At 57.8% G+C, this 21322-nt stretch overlaps 1 protein-coding gene across 2 annotated transcripts in view; it reads right to left on the reverse strand.

Annotated features, from left to right (window-relative positions):
* Positions 1-21322, reverse strand: part of ZMIZ1 (zinc finger MIZ-type containing 1) — a 232661-nt gene that overhangs the window by 123703 nt on the left and 87636 nt on the right. For both annotated transcript variants that reach the window (XM_061180012.1, XM_061180003.1), the window contains exon 4: positions 20118-20198. The gene's annotated coding sequence lies outside the window, so the exon portion shown is untranslated. The remainder of the gene's footprint in view (positions 1-20117; positions 20199-21322) is intronic.

A 21322-nucleotide genomic window follows, 5' to 3' on the forward strand; every position in this document is an offset into this window, starting at 1 on the left:
CTCCACCTCGAGGCAGACGTAGCACTGGCTAACGTTTTCTGAGGGCCTGATGTTGCATCCTTTATAAGCTTTCTCCTTTAAGGCCAGAACATTTCTATGAAGTAGGTAGTAATAGTCCAATTTATAGATGAGGACTGGGGGCTCAGTAGCATGTCCAAGTTCGTACAGCTAGCAAGAGGCAAAGCCGGAATTCAAGCCCCAGTCTGATGCCAAAATCTAGGTATACCCTTAACTAACGATGATGATGATGATGGTGATAATGATGATGGCCAGACTTTCCTGAGCTCTCACTATGTGTCTGCCCTGTTTTAAGCACTCTACGCACATTTACTTATTTTATTCTCTCAACCATCCTATGAAGTACATGTTACAATTAGCTCCATTTCACAGATGTGGAAACTGAGGCACGGAGCTCTATAAGCAACATGGCCAGGGGCACGCAGCTCGTAAGCTGTAGGGCCAAGGTTTGGATCCAGAAATTCAGGCAGACTCCTGAAATTCATACTAGTGACTCATAAGATGCCCTGTTTCTCCAACTACTGGGACATCCTCCCAGGCTTGAGCCCTTGATTCTGGTTGGTTCTGGGATCCTGTAAAGCCAGGTAGCAGTTGTGTTTTTCCCTTCCTAGAGATCAGCTCCCAGGAGAGTGCCTTCTCCCACCCACAGGAACGGCAGGCAGGACCTGGAGTGCGTTTCCACGCGTGGATGTGAGTGGGCAGGTGTGTGCACCTCAGGCTGGGTGGCATCAGGGTGTGCATGCAGCTAATTTATAACCCCCAGAGAAAACAGAATTGCAAAGCTCACTCACAAATCTTCCCTATCGAGGCACTTGTGACAGGCAAGCATGCCGTGAATTCCCAAGAACAGGCAGGCCTCCCCACAGCCTCTACTCCTGAGACGGGCCCAGGTGACCTGGCCACCTGTGGGTCAGCTCTGCAGAGGTCCGGCCAGCTTAGCCCTGGGAGTGGTCGCCGACCTGGGGAGCCCTGTTCCTGCCTATCAGAAACGCTGGCTCCAGGGTCACCCCCGCTCCCGATTACCCATCCCCCACCCTTGGGTGGGTCCCACGGGGTGGGTCCCACCGGTGGGTCCCACCCCACTGCCAGCCCTCACACTCTGGTCCTCACTGCTCAGAGGCAGGGAGCAGGGCCGTTAGCACCTACAGAACTGAGGACACTAGCGAACGTCTCGACTCATACCACATACCTCATACTATACTAAGTGTTTTAAGGTTTGTCTCGTTTGAGTGCACGTCACACGCAGCAAGGCTCAGAGAAGTTATGTGACTTGAGCCTGGGATTCCCAACACCAGCAGTCTGATTCCAGAGCCTGTTCTGAGAACCACTCCACTGTGTTCCCTCAAATCCTCAAACCTCACTGGGGTCCCTGGACCCTGTCCCTGGTACACAGATGCTCACTGAATTTCCCCCAGAGGGGACAACGAGGGGGCCCAGGTTTGGTTCTGGTTGGGGTCACCCCTCTGGTGTTAAACCCCATCCCAGTTCCCATAGCTGTGAACCACGAGATGTTTCCAGCTTCTGCATGCTCAGAACTGGTGCTGCCCACTCTTGAGTCTGGCTCACACTGACCCTTCTAAACCCAGCCCTGGGGGCACTGTGATGACAGAGCGGAAAAGGGACGCATGCTTTCTTCCCAAACCTTGCTCCACAGAGCCTTCCCCAGCAGCGGGCACGGTGACTATAGCACACCAAATGGGGGACCCAGCACTTGGGCCCTCTGTGATCTCCCAGCCAATTCTCCTGTTGCCCCACTCTCACAGGTGGGAGGATGGGCGAGGGCAGGGCAAAGAGGCTGCCAAACCGGGCAGCAGTCAAGGGCAGGGATAGGCTGAGTCTTGACTCTGCCCTAACCTGCTGTGTGACCCAGGCCAGTGTGCTGCCCTTTCAGAGTTTTGTCTCTTCTATCTGGGAAATGAGTTGGGCTTGCCTGCATGATTGTTGGGAGGATTAAATTAAATGAGCATGAGAGAGTGCTTGACCCTTTGGAGAGGTGTGTACGTCCATGCACACACGTGCACACACAGAGCTGGGGTGACATCGGGTTACAGGAGTCCCCATCCCGGCCCAAAGAGCACTCCACACCAGGCCACCCTACCCGAGAGGTGTCTCTCGGGACTGGCACCAGGGTGAGAGCCCCCACTCCTCCTCCTCCAGCCCCAAACCTATAATCCCCAGCAGGAAAATGACAGCCTTGCCCGGCAGCCGCCCTCGGCCGACGGGCGAGGAGCCGGGCGGTGGCCATGGTGGTGGCTGGGAGGCGGGCCCGGGACACACAGCCGCCGAGTCAGGGGAGGTCAACGGCGGGGGACAAATGCCGTGGGGACTGTGGGCTTTGGGGTGGGTAGACACTGGATGAGAGGGAAGAGGGGAAGGGGAGGGCACAAGACTTCGGGGTTGGCCTGAGGCTGGCCCTCTGCAGGACAAGGCCCAGGGAGAGTCAGCAAGGGGTCATGACCCAGGAGCCAGAAGCACAAGGAAGGGGCCTCTGCAGAAAGGTGATGGCCTGGGCCCGAGACCCTGAGGCTGGCCAGGCCCCTGGAGGCAGCAAGGCAAGCACTGCCCACCGGTTGGGCGTTGGGAAGCTACAAACACAGATTCCTGGGCTCTGCCCCAGCCTCCTGGGAGGGTTGGGGAATCAGCATTTTAGAATGAGCCCCTGAGATCTGGTTGCAGGTGGCTGCTTGGGAACCTCTCGATCTCCCCTGTCACGGGGAGCTGCTGGGGTTTCTCCTGCCTGTGCTGCCTTCCCCTCAGCACCAACCTCCATTTGGCAGGAGGCAAGGCCGCAGCGGTGCCATGGACACCCGGAGCACGTCTGCCGAGCTCCGCTGCTCACCACCTGTCTCCTTAGAGGCACGTGACCCGTTTGTGGGCGGGGCTGCAAGACTGTCTGGGTTTATTGCCGCCTGGTCAGCAAGGCCTGGGCCAGCCCCTGAGCACCCCTCCCAGGCCCCTCCCCACTGAGAACAGCTGTCAGGGAGTTAAAACCTTGGCGCTCTCTGCCTCCCCTCCAAACCTGCTCTGGCAGGGAACTGTCACCAGCCCCTAGCGCTGCGGGGCTCTCGTCCAGGGTCACCTGGACCCTCGCCCCGTCCCAGTGGGGAATGAAAGGCCCGACCTCCTGGAAAAGGGACATGCCGCCCCAGGTCATGCTGCCCTGACTCTCCATGGCCTTGGACAAGTCACATGCCTCTCTCGGCCTGGGCTTCCTCATCTAAAATAGGAAGTGGGAGGAGGCTGGACTTGGCAGCGTGCAGGCTGTGAGGGGAGGGCATTCCGGGTGGACAGAATGGCTTGAACAGCAGCTTGGGTAAGAGAGCCATTGGAAACATGCCCAGGAGATTGGGGTTGAGGCTGGATGTGGGGTTAGGGTTAGGGTCAAGGTTGAAATTGGAGTTGGGGTCGGCACTGGATTTCTCTGACCGGTACTGTCTGAAAGGGAAGTCTCCTGAGGGCGCCCGATACCTTCCAGCAGGGGCCCTCAGCAGCTGCTCCAATGTCTCTGGATCACATGAAGGGACTGGCCAGCCTGCCTGCTCAGAGCGGGTGGCAGTGTTTGCTTGGGGCCACTCCAGAGGGCCGGCTAGGACTCCCAGACCACCAGGGAGCCCAGAAGAGAAAGGCGGGTGCAGCGAGCCTCCCTTGCATCAGCCTGAGCACAGGGGTGGCAGGGCCAGGGCCTACCCAAGGGTACAGCTCTTAGACTCAGCCCCAGGGTGACAGGCCAAAGAGCAAGGGGGTCCCCAGGCCCTGGGGAGACAAGGACCCATTTGGGTTTCAGGGCCTCTGGGTCAGGGCCATGGGGATGGCCCAGCTCAGGCCTGGAGCTAAGGACACCTGCCTGGGGCCTCTGCGGGCACAGGCTGTGCTGGGCCAGGACTCTCTGCTGGCATCCCCACAGCTACCATCACACCTATTGTCCTGTTGGATATTTGGAGACCCAACCTCTTGTAAGAGGGTTATGCTTAAGGACAGGTCACCAGCATGACCCTGGTCACACAGGAGTGCTGGAGTGTGCAGGGCCTGGTACCCTCAGCCATTTCCTCAGGCCATGCCACTGGAGAGGCCAGTGGAGTCCCAGGGCTGGTCTCCGCTGGGGACAGGCCGCTGCCCTCTCCGGGCCCCCAGCTCCCATCTCTTCCCTCCCTCTTGACCTCCAGATGGTGTGAGGCACCCTTGGCACCCTTCCAGGAAGGGAAGAGATGGACAGGTGGTGGGACAGGTGAACGAGGGGCCAGTCAGTGGAGGACGGGGCCTGCCTGCTTCTCTCTGGCCAGAGGCAGTAATCTGAAGCCCGGGCCTGACATGAGGGCAGGCAGCACACGTGGCCGATGTCCCTGGGGCCTGCCCACCGGCGAGTCTGCTCACCCACTGCCTGGTCCCACTTGCCACGGCCTCGCCAGCCCCTTCCCTGCCCCCTCGCAGGCCTGAGATGGCTGTCACCATGGCAACCCTGCTCATTCAGTCCGGGATAATGAAGCCAATGTGTTTTTCATTTCCATGAGCCGGAGTGAGGAGCAGAGCGGGGGAGGGGGCTTTCCCCTCTGGCCCCCGCTCTGGGGGAAGGCAGGCTGGATAGAGAGTGTGTGGGGCCTGAGCAGCGGAGGCAAAGACATCAGCGGGAGGGGCGTGAGACCTGGAGCCACCAAGCTCTCGCTCGACCCGCCACAGTAGCCTTGTGGCTGGACAACGCCAGCTAGAAAGGCAGGCCTTCCCGCCAACACCCGGACCAGGAGAGGTGGCTTGGAGCCAGGCAAAGCGGGGCTCCGTTTCTAGCTGTGTGACCTTGGGCTAGCGATTTCACCTCTCTGGTCTCACTTCAGTAGAACCAAGTTCATCAAGCATTCATTGGGTCCCTTCTGAGTGTCTGGCCTTCTGCTGTCCCCGGAGAGCCAGAGAGGACCCAGACAGAGCCCCTGTCCCTCATGAGCCCACTGGTTATCGGAAGGAATCTGTACTGGGCAGGTTTCTCAGCTGTAAAAATGAGGCCAGTAACGCTTAACTGCTACTATCTTTGAGTTACTACTGCTGTGGGGATGGGGGCGGGTAACATGAAGTTATGTATGTGAACATGCCTGGTGTACACAGTAGATGTTTTACAAGTGCTAACCTCCCTTCTTTTCTTCATCCTGGGGCCCTGGCTGGCAACACAGAGATAGCAGATGTTTAGGAAATTCTCCCGTGTGAGTCAGCAGTCACAGCTGCCCTGACGCCTCTCCTTCCCCTTGACCTGTCCATTCAGCGGGAGGTGAAATCGAGGCCTGAGCAGGGCTGGGCTTGGGGGAGAGCAGGGTGGCAGAGCAGTGGCCGTGGGCCAGCCCGCACTGTCGGTGGCAGGGCTCATCTGCGGCCCAGACGGGGGAGAGTGGGGTCGTCTGGGAAACCCACAGCCCACAGTCGCCGCCATCACATCCCCTCCCTCAGCCCCTCTCCAAGGGCAGTAAGCCAAGAGCACTCAGGCAGAAAACCGTGGCCTGTCTCCCCCCCCAGTAATTCAATCACCTTGGAGGCCAGTGGCCCTCTCTCCTGGCTGGGCTGACAGATTAGAGGGGGAGGGAAGGGAAGCATGCGGAGGGAAGGGGCGGGGAGACCTGGAAAAATCAGAGCAGGGCTTGAAAAATGAAGAAATAAACCTGCCAGGAGGAAGACAGCCTCGATCCATCCTCCATAAAGCTGTCTTAGGGCCACCAAGGACGTTGGTGGGCAGAGGAGGCCGGACATGGCTCCTCCCGGGACCCCTGCCACCCCCCACCCAGCTAGGCTCCAGCCCCCCACCGGGGAGGGGTCGGGGAGGAGAGGGGCTGGGTGGGCTTGTGGGATAAAAGGGGCAGGAGTGGCGGAGGCGCAGCTTTCGGGAGAACAGGGCCGGGAACAGGGGCCTCTTGTCACTGAGGCCGACCCACGGAAGAAATGGAGCGCCGTGTCTGCAGGCAGCTGGCAAGCAGGCCTCGAAGCAGGCTGACAAGGCGTGAGGGCTGGATGGAGCCCGTCTGCCCTTTTGCCTGTTTAGCAGATGGGGAGACAGGCCCAGAGTCACACACAAATCAGAGCCGCTTGGGTTCTCCAGCCCAGGGGGCCAGGCCAGGCCACCTTCACCGTGACCTGCAGGTTGGGGGGCCTCTCCCTGCTGAGTCCGCAACAGTGCCACATCACAGCCAGCCCGGCCGGGGCCGAGCAGACCTGTGAAGGGGGCTGCAGCCCTGGCTCTCCTCCGGGCCCCTCCACAGGGCCATCAAGAATCATGTTTCCTAGGAACAGCGAATGACCCTGAAAACCGCTCAGGATGTAAGTCCAAAAAAGAAGGAAAGAGAATTATAAAGTGACCAGAAAGGAATATACCAGAATGTTGACCAGGATGACCCCTGGTTGGAAGGATGATGGGCAAGTTCTGTTCTTCTTCTTCCAACTTTTCTGTGACTTCCAGACTTTCTACCACAAGCATGCATTACTTTTACAATAAGGAAAAAAGGACATTATTAAGAGTTAAAATAACAAAGCCACTTCCACTAAATGCTACTTGTGCTACATTCTCCATTTACAGGACGTCAAAGAAACTCTTGCTGGATGTAGGCAGCAGCTTCGAGTAGGCACACGTGCTCACCCATGAGAAGTCACTCCAGGCAGGAAGGAGGGGACCAGGGCTGCTCTCACTTTGCTTTGTGACTCTGGGCGAGTCCTGTACCTCTCTGTGCATTGGTGTTCTCCCTTTGCCCTACACACCTCACTGGATGGGTGCCGGGACTGCTGGGCCTGGGCATGCTTGAACTAAACTCAGAAGGCTTCATGAATTAGGGGCACAGGTCCTCTCTGATCGATGGGGCACTGTCTGGGGCAGAGGGGGCAGCTGAGGTGCCTCCAAAGACTGGGCAGGCCAGCGCTCAGGGTGGAGGAGTTGGGCCGAGCAGCGCCAGGAGGCGAGGGGCCAGCTTTCATCCCCTGTTTACAGTGGAAACACAGACTTGAAAAGGTTTCACTTTTCCACTGTTTTTGTGGCAGTGCTGTGGGGAGCAGGGCTTCCTGAGAGTGAGGCCAGCTTTCCAAGGCCACACCGAGTCCAGCCCCGCGCTGGCCTCCGACAGGAAACATCATGTTTTCAATTTACGGGTCCCTGCCAGGCGCTGCGAGCAGGCCCGCGCTCCACCAACCGGCTGTGCGGGGAGAGCAATTACAGGCCCCGCCGCAGTCGGGAGCCCTCGGCCGGCCCAGTGGAGCTCCAGGACCGCAGAGGGACCCCGTGGGATCCCTGAGGGGCCTTGTTCCGGGACAGCTCTGGCCGCGGGTACCTGGCAGTTTTTATGGTTTTAGCAGCTGATGCACCCGGTGACTCCACTCCACAAACTCCAATCCTTGGCCTTCTGGCTCCCACATCTGCTAGTCCTACTCCCTTGCTGACAGATGGGGAAACTGAGGCCCACAGAGAGAAGAGGCTTCCCAATGCCACCAGATTATTAGCGAAGAAAGAATGACCTCAAATCAGATTGGCAGATACCCAACTGAGTCCCTTGGCAAGACGGGACTGTCCTGCAGCCCCCCACCATGTCCCGCCATGATGGTGATGACAGCTGACCTCCACTGCACACCTACAAGCCAGGCATTGTGACCACCCTTAAGCCACAGAACAAGCCCGTGAGCTGTCTGACCGTCATATCTTACAGATGAGGAAACTGAGGCCCAGAGGAATTTAGAAATCTCTCTAGGGTCATGGGGCTGCGACATGGAGCTGGGGCTCTCAGAGTGCGAAGCTGGCCTTCTCTACCCCTTCCTGAGGACTCCCCTGGCTCTGCATCTCCAAGGCCTAGTGAGGTGCCCCAGGTGAGACACACTGACCCCCCTCTCCCGTCCTGCTCCTTCCCTTGTCTCCAGCTCGTGCTCAGGAAGAGCCTGGGGAGGAAGGTCAGACAGAGAGGGAGGTGGAAACCCCTCAGGGAGGGCAGGCCAGAGCAGGAGCTGCTGCCCCCACCTCTGCGGGGACAAGCCCCTTCCAGCCTCTGGGCCTCAGTTTCCCCCTATCTAGGGAAGATGGGATCTGTTGGCTCCTCAGCTCCCTCAGCCCCTAACATCCAGGGTCTCCAGAATTTCACATTTAGGGCGTCTTTGTGCTACATGTTTTCTGTGTATTCCTCCCCACTCTGCCCCTATTTCTGAATGAACTCTGAACTCTTCCAACCCCGTGCCCACTGGGTTTGGATTTTAAAGCCCAGACGTGCCACAGGACATCTCCGCTGCAAAGGGGCTGCCGACATCAGCTTCCCTTCCCTGCCAGCGCCCAGGGCAGCAGAGCCGCTGCTTGACCACATCTGGTCTCTGCTCTGACATGCAGGATTTGAGGAAAGCTTGGTGAGAAAGGGCATGGCCGTGTCCTTCTATAGATCCAAAGCTTCACTAGCTCCTAGCCACCCATCAAACAGAGGTGGGATCCACCGTGGGGCCTCTCTTCCTATGTGCCTCTCTGGAGCCAACACCTGGGTGTCCGGGACTGGCCGTGCCTGTGGTCTTCACCCAGGGGAACTTCCACCCACGGGCACTTCCACCCGCTCTGCCTCAGCCTTCTCCTGCCCCTCCCAGTGGGAGCCATGTGGCCCAGGCGCCCCTGCAGCTGAGCTCACTCTGGCCGTGGGAAAAGTCCGAGTTGATGCTGGGAGGGGCTCTGGGCCCTGATACGCACAGGCCTGACCCATGGCTGCAATGGCTGCTTCAGAATCCTGGCTGAATCTGGGGAGCGCACCTACTACGTGCCCAATCCTCTAGGCCCTAGTGAGGAGTCCCTATTCTCCTCGTTTTATGATGACGAGGAAGAGCCTGGGAGGTGAGGTGACTCGACCTTACACAGCTCAGGACCTGAAGATTTAAAGATATCGGTCTGTCAGAGACAAAACTGACATACCTCCAGGAAGCCCCCTCTGATCTTCCTGGTTGGTGGGGGGCTCTCCCCCAGCAATGCCCAGAGCGAGTGCTCCGTGCCCTGGGTCTGGCTGAGCACTCAGGCTTGAAAGTCAGTTGGAACCGGGTTCAAATTCTGACCCCCGCTCCCAGGGCCTGTGTACCATGGGTGAGCTATTTAACTTCTCTGTTCCACCATTCACTCATTTGCAAAACAGGCTCTACGAAGAGGAAATTAGATAATGCATATAAAGGCCATGGGGAGAGTGTTAATGAACACTACTGCCATTAAGACTCCCCCAAAGCATATGCACACGCACGCACACACACATACACACAGCAATATACTATCGCGAATAACAGCAAGGACTGGGTCTTCAATCCTGACTGGGTAACCCTGGGCAAGTCACTTGCTCTGTTTGCTCACTGAGGTCTATTCTTAAAATTCTTCCTTATTACTCTCCAGGAGACCCCTCCCCAGCCCCTAAAAAAGTAGCAGGCTTTCCTTGGGACCTGAGGGATTTGTTGGCTCCCCTCTGACCCTTTGTGTCCTCTTCTGCACTCACAGCCACGGAGCTCCTGCCACCTCGCAGAAGCTCCACAGCTCAGGTCCTCGCCGGTGTAGCCAAGCAGGCCCGGTGCGGCTGGTCCCAGGGAACCCGGCACCAGGGCTCCTGGTGTCTCCAGTCAGCTCATTCTTGGTGCAGAGGCGGCAGATTTCGAAAAAATCATATTGCATTGAGATTAAATGCCTTTAATTCCTGTTGAATCTCCCATCTGACTCACTGGCCTCCTCCCCCGGCTGACCCCATGGTCATTACCATTTCAACACCTGAATTATCAAAAGGCCGGCACCAAAGGCTGGCAGATAATTTATTTTCGTTACAAAAGACCGATTCAGGGGAAGGGCCCATTCTCTAACCACTGGGCGTTCACCTTCCCATGGAGCTGGGAAGGCTGCGGAAGAACCTATGCAAAGATGGATAATGAAAGACTTCAAATGATTTCTCAGAGAGTTTGCCATCCTCCTTCTTCTTTGTGTCAAAAAAGATGCTCCAGGGGGCCTTGAGTTCCATAGGCTGGCAGTTCCATGGGCTGGCGAGCCCAGGGGAGAGGCAGGACAGTGTGGAGTTCAGGGTCAGACAACACAAGCCCCATCCTGGCTCTGCCACCTGGCGTCTTTGGCTATTTTCCTGGCCTCCCTCTGCCTCAGTTTCCCCATCCGCAATATGGAGATGATACCGGTCCCCACCTCGTAGGGTGTTGTCAGGATCAAAGATGATGCTGCTGACTGCCTGCAGATGCCCTGCCTGCTGACATTACCTTTATTATTATTATTGTCAAAGGGTCCTGTGGCTTGGCTGTTCTTTGCATTTCAGCGACAGAGGTGTGATGGGCAGTCATTTTCTTCCTGTCCCAGAAGTTACAGGGTGGGTGGATCTGCCTGGGGCGTGCACCAAATGCTATGTACAGGCGTGCCGCAGGGAGGCTCGCCCCACCCTGCAGCTGGGCCCTGAGCGTCTTTACCCACCGTGTTTCCACTTGGTCAGGTCCCACACCAAGTCCCTGGTGGGTACCCGCTACCCTGGGTTCTGAGGGATTCTACTGGGCCACTCTAGGCTCTGCTCCCTGTCCCCAGGCCTTGCCCCCTACCTCTTTGTCCCTGTTGCTTCCTGACCTGGGTTCTCAGTCACTCGGCAGATACCGAGCGTATGTCACGTAGCCTTCATTCAATCTGCATTTATTGAGCACCTACTATGTGTTGTTCATTCCCACAACACTCAAAGGATAGCTACTCGGTGCTGTTCATCCACTTAATAGGCGCACAGCCTATAGTGAGCCAGGCCTGAGCGCACGGCTGCCTCAGTGGCGGAGCCACAGCCTCGCTCCATCCAACGGGCCTCCCTGCTCCTCCCTGATGCAGGAGAGGCCCAGGTGTGTGCCCGCTGGTGCTCTGATACAAATGCCACCACCCCCTTCCCCCCGACGCACGCACAAGAACACTCACACACAGGCATCTATCTTGGGTGCTGGTTTGGACCACACCTGACCTAAGGCTGTGGCTTTTCCTGCCTCACCCCTAGCCCTACCTGAAATCCTTGAAATCCTTTGCATGTCACTCGGCTCCAATCAGCCTCCTCCAGGAAGCCTTTCGTAACCCTCACTCTGCGAAAACTCCTCCTCCTTGATCTTCACATCTCCCTGGTGCCAGGGGCACTGGGCATCACTCATTCTGTTCCTTGCATGTGAGTCTTGGCCCAGTCTGTGTGCCACCTGAGGGCTAGCATAGGGTCTTCTGCTTCCTTATCTCCCCAGCAGCTAAGCACAGACCCATACAAAGAGTAGGTGCTTACTAAATATTACTGCCTTACTAACTGCAGATGGAGACTGTGAGGAGGACTAGCTTGTGCAAGGGCCCTGTACCAGGTGCCAGCATGAACCAAGGACCCGGCAGGACTCCTGGCCCAGGGAGGAGACAGAGCTGCTGGCCCCAGCCAACACCAGGGCTGGCGATGCGAGCAGGATGTCAGTGGTCAGAGAGGCGTAGCCCAGACCCTGAGCCCCAGGCTCTGACATCATCCCAGATAGGGGTGAAGGCCCTGGTGGGAATAATTCCTCCTCTGCCACCTGCCAGGGCCCAGCTGCCTCAAACGAGGTCTTATTAGGGCAAGGACCGGTTTTTCACCTCTGCTTATTAACTCCCCTGAGCGCTAGTGAGTGGAAAATGGGAGGGAATCAGGGAGTGAGAGCCTTGTCATTTCTGGAGCACGTTGCCCCCTGCATGGATATTCCTGGAAACCTTCCACGGGGCATCCTTCGCTGGGGTGGAAAGACTTGGGGTAGAGTGGGAGCTGTTGATTTAGTGCAGGTTGAAAAGGGCCCACTGTTCAGGAGCAACTGGCCCCTTGGTCCCTGTCCCAAGACAGCTCCCATCTCTTCCCAGGAGCTGTGGAGGCTGGTTTAGGGCTCAAGCCTGGCAGGCCTACCCATCCCAGATGGACCGTCCAAGGAGAGGGGTGACAGGTGGCTTGGTGTGGCCCAGAGACCAGACCACAAGGCAAGAGGCCTGGTTCCAGGCCTGCTACCCACTTTTCCCTGGGGACCTGGCCAGGCATGTTCCACCCTGGGCCTCAGTTTCCCCATCTACAAAAAGAAAGGGCTCCACAGGGCCATCCTCTAGTTCTGACACTCTAGGTTTCCATGTGGGTTATTAATAAAGCTCCAAGGTCCCTCAGAGGAGCCAGACGACCCCATTCACCCCGCTTCCCTCGGCCAGGCCCAGGTTAGTGGGCTGAATCAGCTTGCTGAAGAGATCTCAGATCTGAGTGGACTCAGCAAATGCCTCCTGATCTAAGGCCTCCTGCAAGGCCCAGGGGAATCACCATTAAATGGCATGTCACACCCAGGGAACAGCTTTTCTGTCCCTAGGGCTCTGGGGCTGGCAGGCGGCTGCTGACCTGAACAGTCTGTGGCCAGAGGGAATGGGGCTGAAACCCACAGATTTGACTCAGGGAGCCTGGCAGACGAGACACACCAGGGAATGTCTTTCTGATTATTATGGGGTTTTAAGAGCAGGAAGAGCCTTTCCAGATCATCTAAACCCCTGGTTTATTCACGAGAAAACAGCCACAGAGAGGGACAGGGCTTGCCCAGGTTCACCCAGCAAGGCTTTGATACTGTCCAAGGCCCTACCTCTAGGCCAGCTCCCCTTGGCCAGCATCAGTGTGTCCCAGCCTGGCCCGATCACAGGTGTTATATGGGGCACCAGTTAAAAATTCAGAGCCCTAGGCCCAACTCTAACCCACAGAATCAGACTCCAGGTCGCCCAGGTGCCCAGGTGGCCTGTGTGTGTTGGCTCTTTGGAGAAGTGTCATCTTGAAGTGTCATCCTGACAATTCCCACTCCAGAGCTCCAGAGAGGACCCAGAAGGCCAGTGTCCCTGAAGGAGGGAAGTATCTGGGTACCAGACATAACAAATGTCAACCTCAAGCAGATGCTCCAGTGCTGAGGGGTGGGAGGTGTCTCTTTGAGACTTCAGTCAACGGGGAAGACTGGCACCATGCAGCCATTGCTGCATTCCAGCCTCACAGCACTGCCCGCAGGTGGGTGGGCTTCTGCCCACTTACAGATGAGGAAACGGAGGGCACCAGAGATGAAGTAACTTGTCTCGACTTGCCCAGTTGATAGGTGGCAGAGCAGGGATTTGAACCCAGAAGTGTCTGTCCCTAAGATCCTTGCTTTAAGCACGTGTCATGCTGCGTCTTTTATCACACTGAAACTGACACCGGTGGACCTGGGGATGGTGAGCTCTCCAGCAGCAGAGGCGTGCAAGCAGCTGCTAGAGGAGCCCTGGCAGGCACAGGATGACCTTGAGCAAGCCTCCTGGAGCTGTGACTGGGGAGAAACTAAGCTGGATCAAGGATGCAAGGGTGTCTGTTCGTTGTGTTTCTTCCACAACAGAGAAAAATGGTCCAGATGATTTACAGGTTCAAGTGCATCAAGGTCCTCCTGGCTCGATTGTTGCAGCTGCCGGGCAGGGGACACCTGGGAGCTTTGGCATTTGTTGAGGGTGGAGACAGGGGGGCACAGGGGTTTGGGTCCCCAGACGGTGACCATGGTGGGGAGTCTGGGTGGGGGCAGGGCTGAGGGAGCTCACCAGGGGCCACCCAGTGAGGGCTGTCCCACAATAGACTGTCCACCGACTGAAGCGCGGGCCAGAAGTAGGGGGCACCAGGGGAGCATTCCACGAAGGTTATGAAGCAGAGATGCTCCCATGGGCTCTGGAAGAGGCCCCCAAAGATGCCTCAGGGAACCAATGAGGGTCCCAAACAGCTGTGAGGCAAGATGTGCTGGTTCCCAAACTGGAGCTGAGGAAGGGTGAGAAGCGCTTAACAGGAGAGACAGATGTGAGGGAAAAGCTTCCATACATCCCCCTGCTCTCCATTAACCAGGGTCGGGGGGCAGGGGCTGGGGCTCCCCAGTCAGCTCTCTGGGGACATATGTGGTTTCCATAACTCGGGGGCTCTGGAAGGTTTCCTGAGCATGGTCCGCCCAGCAGCCACGGCAGACTGACACATGTGGGACCACACTGAGGTGACTGCCCCTCCCTGTAACCGCCACAGCCCAGAATTGACACATCTGACAAGGAGACCCGATGCTCAGGGAGCCGGGGCTGAAAGGGCAAACGTGTACCACGCAGCCCACGGCACTGTTTCTCACAACCTGTGCACAGCCTCAGAGTCCTTCTTAGCACAGCCCGCCCCACACATTAAAAACTGGCATGCCGGATAAAACCTCCCTGCCGTCTCCACAGGAAGCTGAGGGCGCACGGTCCGGGTGCCTGCTGGCTTCCTGCTGCCATTCAGCACCGGCGTACCAGGACCTGTGCGGGGGACACAGTTCAGAGCTGCCCTGAGCCTTCAAGGGGCGTACACCCCAGCGGGGAGGGAGCAGGGGGCTGGTTGGAGGAGCAGAGACCAGGAGAGGCCCCAGGTGCGTGAGGCTGAAGGAGGGGATGGGTGTGTCTCAGGGAGCGCACACACGCTCCGCAGCCCCTCCGAGGGGGCTCCTCCTTGGGCAGGGGCCCCTCAGAGGGAGGGCAAGCCCAGCACCTGAACCTCCTGGCCTCCCACCGCAGTGCCTCAGTGGAGGCAAACAAGAGTACCCCTGTCAACTGAGTGGGCAGCAAAGTGCAGTCAGGGGGAGGGGAAAATCGGCTTCAGAGGGAGGAGGGCTCTGGAGCGGCTGTTCGGCTGCCAGTCTGCTCCTGAGAAACATCTCGTCTCTGGAAGCCCCTCCAGGCAGGCAGGGACCCCAGGCATCTCCTGACCCTGTGGGAAACCTCTGGGTTCACAGGGACACACCCGCTGGACACCTCTGCAACTCAGGCTGCGTCCTGGATGATGTGGGAGGGGGAGGAGGACAGGGGCGTCCTCCCTTCCTGGGCTCCAACCCGCAGCCCCGTTTTCTAAGGGGGGTTGGAAAGAAGCTGGGGGTGATGGGGGGGACTGGTCCCCACTGTGGCACAGCCTGTGAGAGACGCCTTGTCCTGCGGCTGTTTGGACATTAGGTGGGGACGCTCATGAGCACTGGAACTCCCACATTATCTCTCCTCTGTTCTCATCGAGGTTCGCTCCCCTGGGTACTAGCTACACTCCTGCCTGCCTCAGTTTACCTTTATGGCCAGTGCGGCGTGCCCAGTTCTTTATTCTGAACAGCAGGACGGCAGCAGCCTTGCCTACAGCGAGCATACTCGCTTTGCAAACTCTCATCTGCAAGATTTCCTTCCCCAGCCTCAGTTTCCCCGGCCTGGAAACAAGGAAACCGGGGCCGCCAAGGCTGCGTGGTCCCATATGGCAGCCGAGAACCGCACATGGCAACTGAATACCGGAGCCCGCAAGGTGGTGTCCGTGTTAGGTACACAACAGGTTTCGAAGACTTAGTATGAAAAAAGAGTGTAAAACATCCAATATGTTATCATCCCAACACGTAATGAATACAGAATAAAAGATGATGTGGCGGGCGGTCTGATGAGCACTGTGCAGGGCATCAGTAGGAGGAGAGGGTGTAGAGCTTAGGAGAGTTCAGAGAGGAAAGGACCAGGGCCTCTGAGGAACGGAGGCCCCGGGGCCCAGCGGGGAAGAGGCCGTGTCCAATCATGTGGAGGGAGCACGGCTGGAAGAAGGTTCCAAAAGGTTCGAGCCGTGAGGCCACAGGGCCGAGGGCTCTCGAGGCAGGAGGAAGCGCAGGAGAAAGGTGCAGCAGTGGGGACCGGTGACAACGATGGGGAGGGGGGCGGCACGGCGGAGCTGCAGTTCAGGACACCCGTGAAGGAGGCTGGGGCCTGATGGTGGCGGCCTCGAATGCCAGGCTGGGTCGGCCTGGCACACAGCAGGCACTTGCAGGAAGACTGGCTGGTGGGGGACGGGGACCCAGAGAGGTCCCCGAGGACATCCAGGTGAGTGGGGGCCACCAGGGCCCACCGCCCACCTCACAGGCCACTGAGACCCTCCCGGCCCACAGTTCTCAGGGAGCCCACCCTCTGGCTCCTTCTCCCCTCAGAAAAGGACAATTTATTTATTCATGAGCATACACCCCCTCCCTCCAGGCAGCCAGCTCCTGGACACCTCACTTCTAATTATAGTAAAATTTCATTAGTGCTGGAGGGAAACGCCAGGTTTCCAACCGCCTCTGTTAGTGGATGCAGGCCCCCTCCTCCCCTGCTTGTGGCCAGTGGCCCATATGCCCAGGATGGCACGGAGGGGCAGCCATGGGGGCAGATCTCTGAGCCAGCAGATCAGGCTCCATCCTGAGTGGTCGGCATGGCGGGTTCGTGGGGATGAGACGGTGCCTGCCCCCAGGGGATGGGATGCGGCCCACCACACAGAGCGCACCGCCTCCCAGCGGCAGGATTGTGGGGCGCTGCCTTGGGCATCTCCAAAGAGTAGGGTGGGAGGACACTGTGCTGCCAGAGCTGGGCAAACAGGGGGAAAGACGGCAGGGTGGGAGCCTGGGAGGTGTCAGTTCTGTGGAGTCTTGGGATGATGGAGGTGATGACACAGAGCTGAGAGGGAGGGAGAGTGGGGCTGCCGCCGTGAGAATAGAAGGGAGCTGGGCAGAAGAGAGGCGCCCGCACAGAGAGAACCAGACAGAAAGACACAAAGACATGCAGGGGCAAAGAGAGAAAGACAGACACACACACACGCACACACACATGCACACGAGCTGGGATTTGGAGGCCAAGGAGAGAAGAAGTAAAGAAAACACCAGGGCCAAGTTGGCCAGGCTGCTCCGAGGACTCCCCAGGCAGACCCACCCTCCTCCCCATGGGGGGCCGGCTGGGACCACCCACTCTTAGGACTAGACTCAGGGGTTGCGAGTCTGGAGCAGGAGGCATGGACCTCCAAGAACCATCTCCTTCCATGACGGTGGGCAGCTGCTGGGATGTGGCCAGCTGGGGACCGGGAGGTCAGCGCTCAGGGCCCGGGCGTGCTTCCCCTCCAGGGTCCCTCAGGAGCCCACCTTGTCCCCAGCACTGCCCCTCAGTCAGCTCCGCCGTGGTCACCAGGGCGGCAGGGCCCATCTGGTCAGTCTGAATGGGAGGCTGGAGCCAAGCCTCGTGTGTGGGGATGGCCTGAGGTGCCAGGTTCTTGACAGGAGCTGCACACAGGGGTGGGGGCACTCCTATATGGGCGGGCACTCTCCTTTCCTTGCACACTCACGCATATTCACATACGTCGCAGCCCAGATAATCACACACACCTGTTCATGCGCACGTACCAGCACACGAGGGCACACACACACACCTGCACGCTCTCCTTCCCTCCAGAGAACAGGCACCAAAGCAGCGGAGTCCTGCATGGACAACCCCCCTTCTCAGTGGCCTCCTCCAGCCTTCCCAGAGCGGAGGGGCTTCTCTCTCTGCCAGTCCAGCCTCCTCGGTGTCCATCCCGGTGTCCAACCCGGGGAGCCTCATGCTCTCACCCAAACTCAGGAATGCTGCCTGAGTGCTATGTGCAGCCCTAACCCCAGCTTGCATATTTTCTAGCGATGAGGAGTTCACTATCTTCCCAGAAAGCAGCTTGAAAAAAAAATCTCCAGACAGCTCAGACTCTTGGAAAGTTGAACTTGAGGACACCACAGAGACAGTGTGGTTGCCACTGAGGGGCCCAAACTCTGTTGGCCAGAGTCTGCCTTTCATCAAAGACTGTCCTTTCATCATTAGTTTGGAAAGTGACATAACTAGCCTGTCACCCTGGCTGTCACTCTAAATTATAACAGAACTAGAGAAACAGTGTTCTGTAGCCAGGACCACCTCCTTGACTGATGACAGCTAACAAAGATTCAAGAAAATCATTCATTCATTTACTCACTCAATTGATAAAATATCGACCAGGCAATGACCATGTGCCGGGCACTAGGATGTGGCAGTGAACAAGCATAGTCGTTTAATATTCTTTCCTAGTCTGACACTTGACCTTCGCCCATTTTACAGGCAGCAAAGATGAGTCTGGGGAGAGGCAGCGGCTTGCTTAGAGTCACGCAGGGAGCTGATGCTTAAGGGCAGAGCCTCACACATGATGCTGCAGGCAATGACCATCTGCCAGCCCCGGGAAGAAAGGGAGAAGGCTGCGCGTCCGCCATCCCCACCCCCAGCCGTTTCTAGGACACCGAGGTATTGATTACCACCCTCGCCTTGGAGTGGTTTTCTTTCCTTTTCTTTTTTTCCACCAAGGCTTTCTGTTCCTCCTTTTTCTTCTTTTAAAAGAATAAACTCCAAGCCGCTTCTATGATTAATTACCAGCTGCCTAATTCTCCTCCACCAGCAATTTCTGGAAAGGGAATGAATTATCTTGAAAAACATCCGAAAAGAGAACCCACCGTGAAGGAGAATTTCAAAGGTTACCTCACAACGAGCAGCGGGTTCCCCTAGCCTTATGGAGTTGCCGGCAAGCCCTCAGGGGAGGGGCAGGCCACCAGCCTTCGGGGGCCACCCACCGGCTCCTGCGGGCAGCCAGGCTTGGAGGGCTGGCCAAAGGCCGCCCGGTAGAAATGGGGGTTGTTTCCTGAGCACCTTACCTAGAGCCTGCCCTGTGGCTCCACCCCTGGTCTCTAAAGCATCGTGGGCTGCTTAATTCCAAGGTACCTCTCCCGGTTCAAATCCCCACTCCACCACATACAGCTCTATGGGTTTCTTAACCACGATGAGCCTCTGGAGAATAAGGCATTCAACATACCTCCTCATGGGATTACTGCGTGGAGAAATATATATTTAAGGAGCCTAGTGCCTGGTACCCAGCCGACTCTCACCAAGCTGCAGCACTTAAAATATTCCAGGCTTCTAATCATCCTCATAACAGCCCTCTCAGCAACGTTGGTATGATTATCCTCATTTTCAGATGAGAATGCTCACAAAAGTGAAAGGACTTGCCCAAGGTCGTGCAGCTGATAGGAGGAAGTCAGGATTTCCTACAGCAGGAAGGGAGATCAAGGCCTGCTCCCTGGTTCCAGAGTCTGGCTGAAGCGTAGAGGATCCCCAGGGCTCGCCTGGCCCTGCCTGTGGGTACCTGGGAGCACTGGGGCCTCAGGAGAGATGCTGAGGGCAGCAGGGAGACGATCGGGCAGGGCCTCACGTCAGGACGAAGACTCGGGCTCCCCTGGCTGGGCCCCAGAGCCTTGGGACAAAAGGCCCTGGCCCAAGTCAGCATTTCTGTGACAGCCTCTCATCTCTGGGTTGGGAACCACAGAGTAAAGAGGGATTACACGGGTTGCCCTCTGGCACAGGGCCAAGTGTCATCAATTCTGAAATGCCACTCTGGGATGAGACACCCTGGTGTCCAGGCCTGAGGCAGGCCCGGGAGGCGCAGCTCGGGACCTTCGGGCTCCAGCTGCTCCCGGGAGTTCCCTGCGGGGCCCAAGCCCCCTCCCTCATCAGGCTGGACGACCACTTGGTCTCTATCCCAGCATTGGTGGGCCCTCAGGGAGGAGGGATGGTGGGAACTGAGGTATGCAAGAAGAGGGAAGGGGCCCTACATTGCTGAGGAAAATGACAGGTCCAGAGTGTTTACTGTATGCCAGCTGTGCCAGTGCACCTGTGGGCGCCGGGGCTGTGATCCCAATCCCTCTTTTACAGACAGGTAAACCAAGGCACAAAGAAACCGCACAAGGTCATGGTGGATGAGTGGCCGGGCCAGGATTTGCACACAGGCACCCTGACCCCAGAGCCCAGAGACTTGTGAGTGCTCAGGTGTGCACCTCAGTGCGACTGTGGGAGAGAAGGGGGTGGGGCAGCCACAGCACCCAGCCCAGCGAACAGACCTCTCTGCCCACCCAGGCCTCTTCCTGTGTAGCTGCCATGTTGCTTATAGCGCATGAAGCCCATGTGCCCCGGGCTTGAGTGGTACAGACAGGGCTGCTGTGCCAATGCTGGGGACGCCAAACCTGCCCCTCTTTCTGTGTGCATCTCCCCACCCCTGCCCTGGCAATCACTGTAGAGACAGGCCAGGCCTAAGAGGCCCCTCAGGGTCTCTCTGGGGGCCGACGAGGTCTCAGTGGGGACGGGGTGGGTGCTGCACCCAATCCCGCCCATGAGGGCTGTGCCACAGTCAAAGGCGCAGTGTGCCGGGGCCGGCACCTGTCCCCCACTCAGGACATACTGTCCCTTCCCCAAGCATCCAGGCCAAGCTGCCCCCCCCCCAGCCCAGGCGCACACCTACCTCAGTGACCCACGAATCACCAGCGTCCCACGTGCCGGTCAGCAGCTGGCGGCCCCTCTGCCTCACTCCAGCTCCATCCTGCTGCAACGAGAAGGGTGGTCAGGGACCACTCACAGCAGGGGCCCCAGAAATGACCTGCTGCCGCATCTCCCCAGCCCAGCCACACTGCCCACCTGCTGGAACATTTACTGCCGGCCAAACCATTCGTCCCCACTTGACAGATGGGGAATCTGAAGGATGGAGAGGAAGAGGGGCATCATGCTGGGGAGCCCTAACACAAACAGGCCCCTGACACCCCACATCTGCCAGCTACTGGCTATGTGATCGTGGATAAGCTCCCGGCCTCTCCAGGTTTCAGTTTTGTCACCTGTTAAATGGGATCACAATGATCTCTCCTAGGGTTTCTGGGAGGATCTAAGGACATATGGTGACAGAAGCACTCGACATTCGTTCATTCACTCGAGAGACATTGAGCAAACACCCTGAGCTGTGAACAGGACAGTGGTCCCTGACCTGTAGGAACTCTGATAATAGGCAAAGAACCAAACAATACATAATTACCAGTGATGTCTGCCAGAAAGAACGAGTACAAGGGCGACCGTACACAGCATAAACTCAAGTTTCAGGGGTGTCTCTTTGGGGAAGTAAAGTTGAAGGATGAGCCAGAGAGAGGCAGGCCAAGATGCACGGAACAGTGTTCCAGGCACAGGGAACAGTATATGTGAAGACTCCAAGATAGGGTAAAAAGACTGGCTCAGCAGAAGACTTGAGAATGGGCGGTGTGGTGGGTGCGGTAGGGGAGGGAGGGGTGGGGTGAGTGACAGCCAAGAAGCAGGCCTGATCATTGCGAGGGTGGGGGGGAGCCATGAGAGAGTCTGAGCGGCTGAGGGACATGAGCTTAGGTCTAGTTTGAACAGATCCCCATGGCTGCTAGGGAGAAGGGCTTAGAAGGGACAGGAGGAGCCAGGGAAACCCGTGGGGAGGCCGCCCCAGGGGTCTGGGCCAGAGACAGTGGTGCTCACAGCAGAGGGAACAGAAGGCAGAAGTGGCAGGATCCGCTGGTGCACTGGGTATGTGGGGACCCCAGTCCCCCTGCCCCCACTGCAGCGGGTGCAGCTGCACCATCTCCACAACGTGCCACCAGTGCTCCCCTCTCCTCCCTACCCACTGGGCCCCATGGGAATCCAGGAGGACCAGACCCAGGG

Source organism: Eubalaena glacialis, chromosome 1, assembly GCF_028564815.1.
Source record: "Eubalaena glacialis isolate mEubGla1 chromosome 1, mEubGla1.1.hap2.+ XY, whole genome shotgun sequence".
NCBI classification, from domain to species: Eukaryota; Metazoa; Chordata; class Mammalia; order Artiodactyla; family Balaenidae; genus Eubalaena; species Eubalaena glacialis.